Below are 15,067 nucleotides of genomic sequence, written 5' to 3' on the forward strand. Positions count from 1 at the left end.
TGATACCTGTTTATGGAGATGAGTAAGAGTGACCAGCTCACAGAGGTGGAAGTCAAGTCTTGGCCCGGATATCTGCTGGCTACACAGGATAACCCAGCAGTATTGTCTATTGCCCCTATAGGCTTGTTGTTATCAGACTAATAGCCAATGAGTCCCAAGATTGGTGTTCATTCATCACTAACAGTTATTTCACTGTCTGCTCAGATGTAAGCTGTAGCTAGCAACATTACTTGCAGTTATACAAATAATTCCATTAAGTCTTTAGATAAGTGCATATCTTGTGCTGAAGTAAAAAAACAAAAAAAACCCAAAAAAACCCCCAAAAAACACATTTCCATCAAGTCTTTCTCTATAATTGGCTTCTGGGCTATAGAGTGTATAAAAATAGTGGATGTAGCTGCGATAATGTCATCCATTGGTTTGTGGACGCCCGTTTTAAAGACTCAAATTCTGCATTTTGGCTGTCGCCATCTTGGATTTTTTTGGAGCCTGAAGTGAGTGTAATTGGATGAGAGGGTGGAGGTGTGGAGGGTGGGTCTAATTTGTAGGTTGTAGTGATGCCTTGCAGACAACTTGGTACTCAAACAATCCGTGACCAATTATGTGTAACTTAAAACCTAAAATAAATTGAAACTTGTAATTTCTTGTAAAACAAAAAAAAACACCGCTTGTACAGCTGTCATGAACAGGGAAATTATTAACTATCGAGACTAAAATCATTTTTTGAACCAGGTTGAAAACATTTTGGCATTTCCACATTGGCTTTATTTTTTAGGCCTGTAAGTTGTAGCTTGGTCTGGACACCCTCACAACGACACAGGCACTACTTCTGGAAACACCCCCAACAGGTATTTGACTGAAAACTGAGCATTTGAAACTCTCCTAAATATATTGTTGAAATCGCTGATATAAATTCAGTAAAATGTGACAAAGCAGCTGCACTGAGGAGATGTATTCATGTTGTTCACTCCTAAAAGCAGTTTAATGAACTTTGACCTTCACTGTTATAGTCTGCACAGTACTTGCCTGGTCACATGGTCCAACATGCAAGATTTTCCCCCATTAGCCATCCAACCAGGTTAATGCAATCAATGATTACAGCTGATCTGAAGTATATACAGTGCGCTGATATTACCTTCTCTGAGGTGAAGTAAGGACCCATTATATGATTGCTGTCATCACTGATTGTAAATGTCTAAAACCCATCATTACCCATAAGCTTCATCAGCTCTCAACCAACCTCACAATCAGAACTGCGTGTTCTGCTCTTCAGCAGTGGTTTCACATGGTCCTTATCCGTGTACTCCACCACTGATAAAGAAATAATAACTGTGGTGATTCTCTGGCTCACAGTGCTATTTGATAGCATCATCATCATCATCTTCCAACTTAGCCAGCTCAAATAACTGCCCTTTAAAATCTTATACATGCCCGCCTTATTTTTTGATTTTGTTGTTTTTCTTTTTAGCAAGTGCTCTTGTCTGTGAGATAGTTTTCTGGGTGTAAGAGCACTGCAGGGTTCGGATAGGGTGGCTGATGAAGTGGCAAACCCCTCAATCACAAGCATGAAGGCCAAAATGGAATGAATGGAATAATATATCCTTGGGTCATATGGTCTTGATTTTGTTAGCTTTTGCTCAGTCTTTCAAGGTGATGTGTTTGACAGTTTTTCTGAATCAAATGTTCGATTTGGTGGCATAAGCGGTGAGCTGAGCCAGCTCAAACTTTGTGTGCCAAACAGAAACATGGGGCTAGAATTACTCCAGTGTTCCTTATTCAGGTGGTTTCTACCGGGAGCCAGATTATCTGCAGAGTAGGGCTGGCAAAAAAATCATTTTTAAAATTATGACTAAACGTGGAATTTCAATAGTTAATCACAATTAATTACATTTTTCAGTCAGGTTTTCAGTTCAATTATTTTACATTTGACAAGACCATATTGACAAGGTAAAGGTAAAGCAATTCTTATCAGATTGTCTTGATTAGGAATCAAGTGAAAAACTGGCATAAAGTGGGCATGTCTGTAAAGGGGAGACTCATGGGTTCTCATAGCACCCATTTTCATTTAGAAATCTTGAGGTGAAATAACGATACTGTTTTATTCCCCTTTCTGAGAAGCTAACATGACATGGTTGGTATGACTAGATTCCTCGGGTTGTCTAGTTTCTGAAGTTACCAGCATATCAGGATATCAGCCTGTTACAGCCTCTAAATGACGGTAAAGTCGTCCAGCAATTAATGAAATAAAAAGAAAAGCCTTAAGTAGGGCCCTGCATCACGATTAACGTGTGAATGCTGAGAGTCTTACCACAGAGGTCTATATAAAAATATTGTGTTTTTCTGAAGCTGTTTAGCTCATTGCACAGGGTCTGCTAAGTACTGTGGCTGATGCGAAAATGTGAATGACTCCATCTAGAGCCAGTGTTTAGTTTGTACTTTCTGGGCTACTGTAGAAACATGGTGATGTAACATGGAGGACTCTGGATGGGGACTTGCTCGCTGTGTAGATAGAAATGGCTCTTTGTAAGGTAACGAAAGCATGACAGTTCTTACTTTCAGGTAATTATACACTATAGAAAACACTTATTACATCATTTTCCATTTCTGCCCATAGATCCCACTCAATCCTACACCCTAAACATTTTAATGTTAATAGGGAATCTAGTTTGCCTAAACTTTTTGCCACTTTTGTTACTATCCTGAATAATATCTTTTCCTGACAGGAAGATACGTTGTGAAATTACAATGTTTTTTGGCATTTCTTGCTGCCAAGTGTACTATGAAGTGCATATTTTTTCTGTCAATTTTCCATATTCTTTCTAAACACAATGTTTAACCCACAAAGAGTTCTGCAACTCTTCCAAGTGAGATTTTTCTTCATATTGTTGTTTTTATTATTTGAATCTTTAGGCTACATGGAAGTATAATGACAGTGCGGACTAAATAAATACTGGGTCTGTTTAGAAATCATTTTTGATTGCAGAAAAAAGAGTAATCTTAACATCTGGATATAGTTTACAGACATGTATGTATGTGTGAGAGAGCATGAGAGAGAAATCCAGAAGGAAGCAGGATGGAAGCAGAGTGACATGAAAATTACGGGGCGACAAAATTCAGGGAGAAAAAGAGGAGCAGGACTCCCCCCAACCCCATCTTGTGACCGATTCGTCACCGCGACAACCATCACCCCCACCTTATTCTGGGATGTCCTGTAGTTATGTTCTTCAATTATGTCTCCCTCTTTAATGTCGCGGCTGCACATCCATATTTAGTCAACCGCTGCAATTTTAGCTGCCGCGTTGAAATGCAACCGTCTCACCCTGGAATCAAAGGACAGATAGAGCTTCCTCAGGCAGAGAGAGGGAGAGAGAGAGAGAGAGAGAGAGAGAGAGATTTACATTTATTTCTATATTCTTTCAGGCTACATCTGCAATTTGAGCCACAACAGGGAGATTTTCAGCATGCCAAGCAACTTTCAAGGAAAATGTGAGGTATGGCAATTTACCCACTGTACGTGAGATATTTTATTTTTGTCGGCACTGTAACCCCTGAAAAATATGTATGTTATTAAAGATGGACCGGGGGAACGAACAAGCGACTGAAATCTGCTGCAACAATTATGTGTAAAGTGTAAAGAGAAGGTTGAAAAGCCTGGGCGTGAATTAAAGCTTCCCTATTGTTGATCTTTTATCATGAGCTTTCTAGTAAAGTCTTGCTTCAGAGAGAGGATACATGTATAGTCTGCGCACATACACACAGATGGGAGGGAATTTAAAGGCTGAAATGTTTAAACTTATTCAGGGAAGACGGAGGAAATAGACATGTCTGATATGACTCAGCGTGTTTATAACCACCACACATGCGAGAATGTTAGTGCTGAGGTAGGGTCAACGGGTCGTTAGGACAATGTAAAAAATTTGGACTCGCTCACATTGAAAGCTGCTTTAGTTTCTTAATTTTAGGCTAAAAAACTTGCTTTATAAAGAAAAGATACTGCTGCTCCATGACTCATATCCAACATTTTTACAAATAAAATATTTCGTGGCTTAGTACAAAGATAGGATTTTTAGGTTGAATTTACCCTTTTCACATCTGTTTAACTGAGTATAATGTCAATGGGTTTTTTGTTTTTTTTTGTCTTTGTCATACTGACCTGACCCAGGACCGTCCAAATCACAGAAAACATTCTTAACCAATCTGGCCTGTATTTGGCTGCAGTGGGTTACAACACACACTGATGAAATTCCAGAGCATGAAAGATGACATCCATAATTCTTTTCACCCTCAAAATAGTTTTCAACTATTAGTTCCATAATGAGACCAGCATGGTTGTGGATAAATGAATGTAATGCAAGTAATTTGTTGTTTATTAAATGAAATATTAGTCATGCGTCCACAGTTGCATCCTGTGCCAACACAAAAATAAAGCAAAAAATGTGATACTGGCCACACACTATGAGTCTTAAAAAACATAGTTCTGTGAAACCTGAAACTCAGCAGACAGCAAAGTACTTTAAAGTAGTAACAGCTACAGTAGGTGTCACCAGGACCATGTTTTGTTATGATGACACACCCACACTCACAAGGTTAAAACACAATATCAGCTGTTGTAGTTCGTAACAATAAAACTAGTAGTTGTGTAGCTAGAATGTCAGGTTTTTTTCTGTTGGCAATCATGGACGTGGGTAAACTTTAAGGTGTTAAATCTTGTGTTATATGATCAGTCAAAGACTGAACCGGCACTGCTGCAGTTACAGTATTAACACCTACAGGTGTGTTTTCTGAAATCCTCCAGTGACAAAGGGTTTTTTAAACCCAAAAATGCAAAGAATGAAATTCTGGTCTTAGGGAGAAGGTTTTTTACTAATGACTCTTGGAGGAACGAACTCGAAAGGTCACAAACACACAGAACACTGTTGACAGTTTGAGACGATGCGTTCTATTGCGCAATCCTCCAGCACAGAGGCCGCCTGCAGTGCTCCCAAATCACAACCAGGCTTTACCACCAAAAACAGCTGGTGTTGTGCAATGGCCGACCCTAAGCTCAGCTTACTCCACAACTGTACACTCACAATGTAAGTTCAGTTTATTAACAGTAATAATGTTTTCAACTCAAAAAATGCTGGAGCACCTTTTCAATTCGCCATCATACTTAAACTGCTTACTTCATACAGAATCTACCATACTTGAAATCTACACAGTTGATTTCTCACCTCAAAATGTATAGAAATTCTAAAAAAAACATACAGATGTTGGTCTCACATTAATGCCAAAATGAATGCTGGGATACTGTTAAGGTCATTCCAGGTCTTTTAACTTGTGAAATGCAACTTTTGTATAGGGACAGTGATTGGCCCGCAAAAGATGACATTTGTAAAGGACACAAGAACAGAACCGTGGCAAGAAATGAACATTCAGAAAGGATCAAAGAGTACAGCTAACTCTGACTGTGCTTTTCTGAGTGTGTGAAGATATATAGTTACTATAGTGAGAAACTTTGGAGCTTTCATAAAAATGATGTCTCTCTGTGTCTCTCTCTCTCTCTATCACACACACACACACACTCACACACACACACACACACACACACACACAGAGGAATCTCCCTCATGCGGAGGTGGCCACGGGCCAAGAGAGGTGTATAAGAGATGTGTTGCATGCAAAAGGTAGTTCTCGCAGGTGTGACAGGATGACCTTTTAATCACGCACAAGCACACACACACACACACACACACACACACACACACACACACACACACACACACACACACAGACTAAATGGGAGAGAAAAAAAAGAGACAGAGTACATACTGTACAGGCCAAGTGCCAGAAGATCCATTTGTCTTATCTGGTGAACATGAGCGTGTCTCCTCAATGTCTAATTTTATGTGCTTTGATTAACATTTTGACACCTCGTGTTCTCTGAAGTTGGCCTGAGATTAATCAAATCATCATGTTAGAGTGGAGAGGGGGCTTTAATTCTCCATCAATAACTGCATTACAGTATGTAAACTATAGGGAGGCTACATTCCACCTCTTATTTGCTTTACTTTATTTTACTAAAAGATAAGCAATAGAAATACTGCTGGTTATGATGAAAGACACATTAATGTAACTTGCACTGGATCTGTTTAATTCTGTTTGAGCAAATTTGTAAACAATACTTGCATTTGGTACCCGTAATCTATTTCTATTTCTCTCACCTTCTCTCTACTTTCCTCGTGTTATGTGTTTATTATGTCCATTCAGCTGATGTCATGATGTCAAAGACAAATCCAAATATTTTTTTTGTTTGTTATCATGTATCAAAATATGAGCTTAAAGGGAAAACTTGTTAATCACAAAAAATGTCCAGTTTTACAATTCAACAATCAAAACACAAGACTTTTGTAAATTATACATTTATGTTCTGAACTGAGATGAAGTAATGATTGAGCTGTGGTCTTGCTGGAGAAATCTCGCTCATTAACAGCTGATGACAGTCTGGTAAGACTGCAATATGAACAGACAGCGGGAAGACACGGTAGTACACATTTAAGAGCTTTTTAAAAACAATTGGGGCGAGTAGTAGTCCACCTGGTAGAGTCGATGCACTGGGGCTGTGGGAGCAGCATGAATAATACATCCATGGACTAAAGTGTAAAGTTTAGAAGTTATTCTTCTGGTGTTTTGGCAGTTACAGATTCATGTATATTACTTCCAGATTCTGTACTGGATGGATGACCCTAATTTACATGTAGCCCAATAAAACCAAGACTGATTTCTAATGAAAGCATCATAGACTCATGCTGTACATGTGTCAGTGGAAGTAAATGAAAGTTTTCAGGCCTTAAAAATCTGACCTCTTTTTTCACTCATTTTGGTTTATGGTATAATCAGTACTTGTTGGCCACTTAAGTCGTACATTGTTATTTTCAGGACATTTTCAGCTGCTCAGAAATGTAAAATGTAATTTGGATGCAGTGTCCATGGAGTCTGCTAGAGTGAGTAAATCACTTTCATTGCTTGATTTTTTTTTTTCTCTTTTTGTTCACATTTATTCCATATTGATATTAAAGAGATAAACAAGGCATATGGGGAAAGAAAGGGAGGGAGGAAATAAAATGCATCAAAGCTTCCTGTCAGGAGGTGAACCAGGGACACTGCTGTTATATGATATACTTCGAAACCATAGTGCTACCAGGACGCCACAATTATTTTGACTTTTTTTTCCTGTTTGTGTTGTTGGTTTTGTCTTTCACATATTCAGTTGAGACAAATAAAAACAATAATTTAGGATAAAGTCTCTTCATTTACATTTTTGTGGCATTAAGAGAGTCTAAAAGTACGCTTGACAGCTGGATGCAAAGTCACAATTAATCAGTCCCCACACCTGCTGTGCTGGTGCTCCTCCCTCGGGGCAGTTAGTTCGGGGGCAGGGTTGGAAACTGACACTATCGCGACTCAGATGCTGGTAATTCTCCTGCCAGCTATTTTGGCAGGACGCCAGTCTGTTTGCAGTCAGTCTGATCTATTGTTAAATCTAGTTTGACAAAATATGTGGTTCTGAACCAACTTGCTGCTGTGGCCAGTTGACAAAAAAAAAAGAGAAAAGAAATAACCTCATGACGACCGCAGAGTAAAGCGGTAATCATTAAAACATTTTCTGCTCAGTCATATCCATAATAACTTTAATATCATCAGATCAAAGTAATGGGATTAACTTGAACCACAGTGGTTACTTCAAAAGACGCAGCCAGACAATCAAATAACCTGCTCTTACAGATTGTGGGCCTGATATCAAAGGGTGTTATGTATAAACGTATTAAGATGTTTGGGAGCGAAAACACACAGAGGAAGCTGATTAATTGGTTTGCTGGCGTGCCGAGGAAAGAAAACAGAGCGAGCCTCCTCGTTCCTTTTCTCTCTGCAGCACCTGGGTCTCAAATATCAGACCTGTTTCACCTGGAACTGCAGAGAGCAAACAAACACAGTGGGTGTGTTTGTGCAGAGAAGGGGGGGGCTTTTAGAAATGCTTAATGAAATCAGCAACATGAAAACTCCAAATGTGAACACTGTCTAATTTCTGGCTGAATTTAACTCACTTTAAGCATTGCTGTATGAGGAAACAGCAGCTCTGCGTACAACAAAGGGAATTAATTTGCTCCTCTTGTTCTTCTTTATTGGAAATGCCACCAAACTACACTTTTATAGTAACTTTATCTGTAGCAACATTGACAGTAAAACCCACAAAAGCTCTTTGAATGAGTTCATGTTTCAGCAAACATAATACACTGATAAACTCAGTAAAGTGCCTCTTGGAACGGGCCCCAACATCTTAACATCTCTTAATATCTCAAATATCAGTATCAACTGAGCTGCATTCAGATTAGAGCTGGTAACATTTTTTAATTTGAGTCAAGATGTAAAAAAAATAAAAAAAAGTTTGAAAAAAATATTTTTTTTTTATTAGAATGTGCTAGTTTACATATTTTAAAAATGTAGTATTTTGGAGTAGTTCTACAGTTTAATTTAACTGAAAAATCTCACTTCAAGCTCCACACATCACACACACTACCTACCAAGTAACTTTGACAAAACCAACTGCTTTAACTTTAACTTAACCACCGCTCGACTTTTTTCATTGTAGAGTAACTGGCAGCTGAACAGGTTTTGGAGCTGCTTGCCATCACTGAGCACAGACAGGCTACAATCACAAGCTCAAAAAAGCCAGTGGTGACTGAGAGTAACAGAAACTCTTCACCCCATCTTATTAACATACCGTCTGAGGGAATATTTTAATTTCATTTTGATGCTCATTACCTGATCACTGCAAATACCTGATGTTTGATTATGATGTTTGAAAAACAACTGAATTGTAAACACATATAACAGGCATGACAGATAGGCCCTTTTAAAACTCTGCTGTGTACGTGGCCTATCAGCCTGGCACATCTGACCTGCTGTACAACAGAGAGACTGGAGTTTACACAAGACGTCAGTCAAAAGCATGAGTATACACACTAATGCAGTACACACAAGCATGTCCACTTGCATGCACCAATATACACACAAACACAATCAGCCAGGTGGTGTTGAAGAAGGGGGTGGTTATTGCCTAAGAGGGAGGGGTTTGGCTCTGTGACTGACAGGCCATTAGTTATCAGGGTTTGGTCAATCGTCTTGTTGACTGACGTCAGAGTGAAGGAACGCACCTTGTACTAAATATAACACACACCTGCTTTCATGCACACACACATGCACGAATGAGTACACATATGTTAAGACACACTCATAAATTCACCGCATGTATGTGAGAAACACATTCACATGCAGTTTTGCTAAAGCAACTCGGTACTTTACAAACATGAACTTTGACCTTCTGCAAACACCATACCTGTCTTCCCATCAGACACACAGAAAAGCACATGGCATACAGAAACTGCACCAGGAAATGTTGAATGACACGAACTTTATAGCAGGAATGCTTATCAACAAGTGATAGATCAAACATTATTAACAAAACATTCACATCTGGTGGATTGCAATCATATATTCATGTCAATAACTCTGTGTAGCTCAAGGTGACGTATCGAGGTTTTGGTCGATATAAATGCTTTTTGTGTGGCGATTGTGTAAAAGGTCTCTGGGATATTGTGAAGTAAAATTGAATCAATCTGCAGTCACTCAGAAAGAAAATGGGACATCCGTCCTTCAAACAAAAAAGTCATCTAAGTATTCCAAGGTGCCATGTCAAATTCCTCTTGTTGTGATAACATTGTTCAATCATATTCAATTTCAGCCGCATTCACTTGTTAACAGCCTTTTGAAATTTGCAATTCTAAAGAACGATCGAAGGCTTCGAACACTGTGGGTGGACCCTTTTCTCTCTGTCTTTGTACCTATAAACACACAAATAAAGTGAATAGATGCTACTGTGAATGATCAGAACAAATCGAAAATAAGAGCTTGAATATAGTAACACAGAGGTAATGTGATTTCTAAAGAACGCTTATCAAGAGGCAGTACAGCAGGCAAATAATGGAACCAAAGTTGAGATGTCTGGATCCAGTCTCTTTTGATTTACCTGAAAAAATGTACTTTTTAATTCAAATCCCAAATGCAGCTGATTATTGATACTTGTTAACTTTTTTTTTTTCAAAGACCCGAATTTGCCATTTACCACTCAGTTTTATTCACTCAGGGTTTCAGACAAAACCAAACTTTACATGAAATGAAAAGAGAGACATAGGGTTGTTTCTAGTGAGGTGATAGATGTAAAGACAGAGCACTCATGTCTGCATGAGCACGCATTTCAGATAAAGATAAAAATTTTGCTATGTGACATTTTACAATCAATAAGACATAACCTATACTCAATGAAGAAGCAGCTGCTCTTCTCATTTTTATGTATAGCCACTTCAACAGTATCAAAACACGTGTTGGCATGCAGCGACAGAATACACCCCTGTGCTATTGTCCAGCCTCAGAAAAGCAGCAGAGTTGCTCATCCTTGCTACCTTGACTTCTTCTCTTGTCAGGTGATAGCCCGTCTTCCCCTGTGTCCATGCAGCTGTCACAATGATAAAAACTGCTGAGGGAAAAATACTGATATAACAGACTTGTTATGTTAGAGACTTTTCAAACAAAAAGACGGATGTGATGTTTGTACCTCTTTACATGAAGATTCAAGTGAAATAACATAAAAAGCCATCCTTATTCACTTTGAGTCCTTTACTTTCTGCTTCATATGCCCCCGGGCAGGTTTGTTGAAGGGATGTGTTTTGGACTCTCTAGTGTACATTTCCAAGTCATTTTGTGGTACATGCTGCCCACTTCCTTCCTAAAACCAGAAGGTGGAAACATGCCCTCTGTGTTATTGAACTTTGGATCAGCAGAAATTTGTAAAACATAATACATCAGTAAAATCATATTTATTCTTAATTTGAATCTGCCTTAATCATTATTTCTGACTGTGGCTTGATGAAGTGTAATTTGAAAGAGCTTGATTGTAGTTAAAAACCTACATAATTACCTGCAGTTCTTCAAAAATGTCTTTTAGCTAATTCCTTTGGTTTTGCTGCCACAAACTTTACTGTTTTGATTCACACTTACAGCTCCCATCAGTAATGTTAACACTTTCTGTGAGCATAAAAGCTTTAATAAAGCACCATTTGGCAGGCAGAAAAAGTTATCAGCTTGCTTGTAGTGAACCATTCAGCCCCCAAAGAGACACATTTCTCCTTGAGGAGTTGATGGAGAGCAAAATAAAGTTAAAAATACAGTGAATATTGGACTTACATTAGTCAGATAGCCATGAACACAACTCTAAGTGAACAGTATTGTTTTGGGATGTTTAAATCAATTTCAGAACTTTTAGACAAAGAAAAAAAACATAATTGGAGCAGATTGAGGAGGAAAAGACAGAAAAAATGCAGTATTTGTAACATGCATACACATATGACAGATTATTCTCTTTTTATTGTGCTCTTATACTGACTCAAACATTAACAGACAAAAACACACTACACCATCAGAACCACACTGGAAATAAGCTCTTGGGCTATATTTTGCTTTATCTTTCTGACATATTATGTTTTTATATATGTTGTCAAAAATACATTCAGTTCAGGAAGTAAAAAGCATAAATTAAATTCAGATCTTAATATAGAGCAATGTTGGCACCACACATATCATTGTTGCAAATACTGCACATTCTCATGTGTTAGCAGGACTTCTGAATTTTTTTTTAAAAATTATATACCAAGTTTTAAATTTTGGAAAACAAACGGGGAAAAAAAAGCATATCTCCCCTTCCTCAATCTGGTTAATTTAATATCTGGCCCGGTGCCCGACTGTATTGATAAAAAGTTGTCTTTCATGTTAGCAGTTGACGTTAGCATGATGAACAAGATACAGACACAATGAAAACACAGCGCAGCAGCCGAACACGGCAACTGAATGGTGTCGTCGTGACAAAGAACTCACCACACAAATGTTTGCTGCCAGATAGCAGAAAAATAAATGACTTAAGATGATAATGAATGTGACGCAGATAGTTTATTTGTTTAAACGCACACATACACACTATCTCTCCCTCGCAGACTCACACACACGTACGACACATACTTGATGAGAATAAAACGGAGATAAATGCATACTCACTACAGTCAATTAATAGCATTGCTTGAAATCCGTCATGCAATTACCAAACGCAAAATCACTGCCCTTTAAAGATACGGTAATGGTGACTACTAGCTTTTCTAAAAACAGATAGCAGCGTTGTCTTGATAGATGCCGGGGAACAATACCAAAATCATTTCCTTAATTATCTCCTCGGGAACTAATGTTGCAGATATGTGTGTGAATTAATTATTGGAGCTCGATATAAGAGAGGGAGCAAGAGAGAGCAGCATTATCCACCAGAATCTTTTTTTTTTTCCCCACTCGGCATTCATTAAGGCGAAGGCAACTGTCAGTCACTCGACGAGACAAAACCCTGATTTCCAGAAATCAAATTAGCGCTGAAAACAGAAAAGAGAGGAGGGACGGAGGAATCAACAAAAGACAGCCGAGACCTTATTGTGAGCGTCGGTGAGAGACACATCGCAGCGGAGAATGTTTCTTTCTCCCGTTTGTCATGTTCCAGTTCGGCGTCCCCTATTTTTTACATACAGAACCTTTTTTTGTAAGCAGCTCTTTCTATGCTTTTGGGTTAGCCGGCTTTCAAGGTAACGCTCCCTCTTTAGCAGCCTGGCATTATGAATGTGACCTTGTGACTCTTGCACGCACGCACGCACGCACGCACGCACGCACGCACGCACGCACGCACGCACACACAGGTTATTCAGCTCGAGCTCCTCTATCTCTCTCGCTGTAATCTCAGTAACTAACTGATCACAGCTCCTCTATAGCACCTAGAGTTAACTTCTGGGATCAGGAATTTGATATATATATTTCATTTTGATTTGTGAGAGGAGGTAAGCAGAAATATGTCCTCCAGATCAAACGAAAAAATGTCCACGTGACTGCAACACTAAGGTTAAGGTTTGGTTAGGTTACAGCACAATACAACTTGTTTGAGGTCAGAAAAAGATTGGGGTTTGGGTTAGAATAAAAAAGAAGATGACAAAGATCCCCTAATCTTTACATAATGGTTACAATGATGAACATGTTGTTAAGGTTTCGGAACAATCGTTATTTTGTGGGTTTTTTCCTCTTAAAAAACAACCTTGCGTGAAGATAAAACAACATTAGTCATTTGTTCAGAGGTCGTCTTGACAAGCCAGCAAAAATGATGATCCTCTCCTGAAAAAAAAAAGCTGAAATTATGTTTTAGTTCAGAATAAATGGCAGAAATCGAACTAATCCTCTGAAAATATTGGGTCCTTTTTGCAACAGTTTTCCATTCGTACTTTTGGCTGTGCAGTCACACCCATGCAGCCTTAATTCATGTTACTCGTATAAGTTTAAATATGCTGAGTTGTACTGAGTTGTGCCCATGATGGTTCATCTCCTAATAAAGGCCCAAGCGTGCCCGGTGGCCTTCAAGCCAGTTGTGGTAACATCAGATGAGCTTTATCATCATTCATCCACAATGTAACACCCGCAAATGAAATAAACCGCAAACATAGTACAAATCTGCAGCTTTTAGTTTAATTAGCCAACAAACATAAAAAAAAAATCTTGCAAACCTAAAAGCAGTTGCCTACTACAAACTTAATTCAAAATTTCTTGCAAATGTCTAGAAAGGACATACTACATCCAGGGGAGATATCTATATGACATCCAGAAAAGACATGTATACAGCGTTCAGAAAAGTCATTTATATGACCTCCATAATGACAATTTATATTATGTTATATTATGTTTTTTTCATTCTCTGGACATTTGCACGTAATTTCGTATTACTTTTGTCGTAGGAGAGTGCTATTACGATTGTGGGAAATTCATTTTCATTAAAAGTTGCAGATTTGTGGTACATTTGTGGTTTATAACGTTTGTGGGTGTTACAGATAATTTTGCTAGATCCATTACATTATCCTGTCTGCGTTTTTTCAGCAATAAGCTGTAGATGCTGAGCAAGAGTACTAAGCAAGACTTCAGTAGAACTATTAGTTGATCTTTACCTAAACTTTACTAAGTAGCTTTTAATTGCCTAAACCTAATCAGAACTTAAGAGACAGCAGATCACTTAATGCCTGGATGTACTGTTTTGGTGGCACTGACAAAGGACCTGTTTTGTCATTTCAGTTTTGCCTCAGTGTGCAGTGCAAATAAGAGTGGATTGAGGAAAGAAGCTGCCACAGCAAGGAGGCAGGTTGAAGTGATGGATAGATCACAAAACACAGGACTTTTCTCCAAGACTTTTCCAGGGAGACTGTGTTTGGAATCGTTGAAGTCAAGTCATTTTAAGGTAAGTCACCAATTTTCTTTTCCTGTACCTTCCCTCCATAACTTGATGTTAAGTATGTGGCATTATCCGTGGGGCATTAATTTATTAGATGTCATACAAATGATCGTTTGTACATTTGCATTAGATATCGCTGTATGTATCCAATGAACTTTTTGCCACAAGCCAGACTCAGATTTCTCTTGTCTTTGTGTCCTGGCACTGGACACTTTTTTCTTAATGTTTTAGACCACTAAGGGCCCTAGAGCAGGATTTCTGCTAAGAACTAAAGTCCTCCTCTATCTCTCAGATAGCCCTGCAGCCAGCAATCACCAGTTCAGCCCTTGTCAGTTTCTGGATTCTCAGCTTTCATACATTAGGCTGGGATTTCTTAAGTACTAAGTCAAGTGAAGGCCAACACTATCTCAGATTCTACGTGCAGAATCCACTGTCAAACCATTACCCAGATATGGTCTGTTGAGTTCAATTAAACCAGGACTATCTGGATACTCCGCTGCTCTACGACGGTCTACATTAGGTGAGGACTCCTCCTAATATTTACCATGAAACTCCAAGCTCTTAGCTGCCCATTTTCACCTCTTTTCTATCTCTGGGCTTGGATTTATTCCTGATATGGCTTCACTTTTATCAGAGAAGACAGTGCAAACTCCTTATGTATTCCTACTATGTATTCAC

General features: G+C 38.6%; 1 long non-coding RNA gene across 2 annotated transcripts in view; it reads left to right on the plus strand.

Moving 5' to 3' along the window:
* LOC148189530 (uncharacterized) overlaps positions 1 to 15,067 on the plus strand; it is an 87,095-nt gene that overhangs the window by 35,970 nt on the left and 36,058 nt on the right. The window contains exons 2-3 of one of the 2 annotated variants that reach the window (XR_015776520.1): positions 3,421 to 3,491; positions 14,233 to 14,395. This is a non-coding gene — a long non-coding RNA (uncharacterized LOC148189530). The remainder of the gene's footprint in view (positions 1 to 3,420; positions 3,492 to 14,232; positions 14,396 to 15,067) is intronic. The other variant, XR_015776521.1, reaches the window with a different exon arrangement.

The sequence above is a fragment of the Plectropomus leopardus genome, chromosome 5 (genome assembly GCF_026936395.1).
Source record: "Plectropomus leopardus strain MGB_pleo_1.0 chromosome 5, ASM2693639v1, whole genome shotgun sequence".
NCBI lineage: Eukaryota > Metazoa > Chordata > Actinopteri > Perciformes > Serranidae > Plectropomus > Plectropomus leopardus.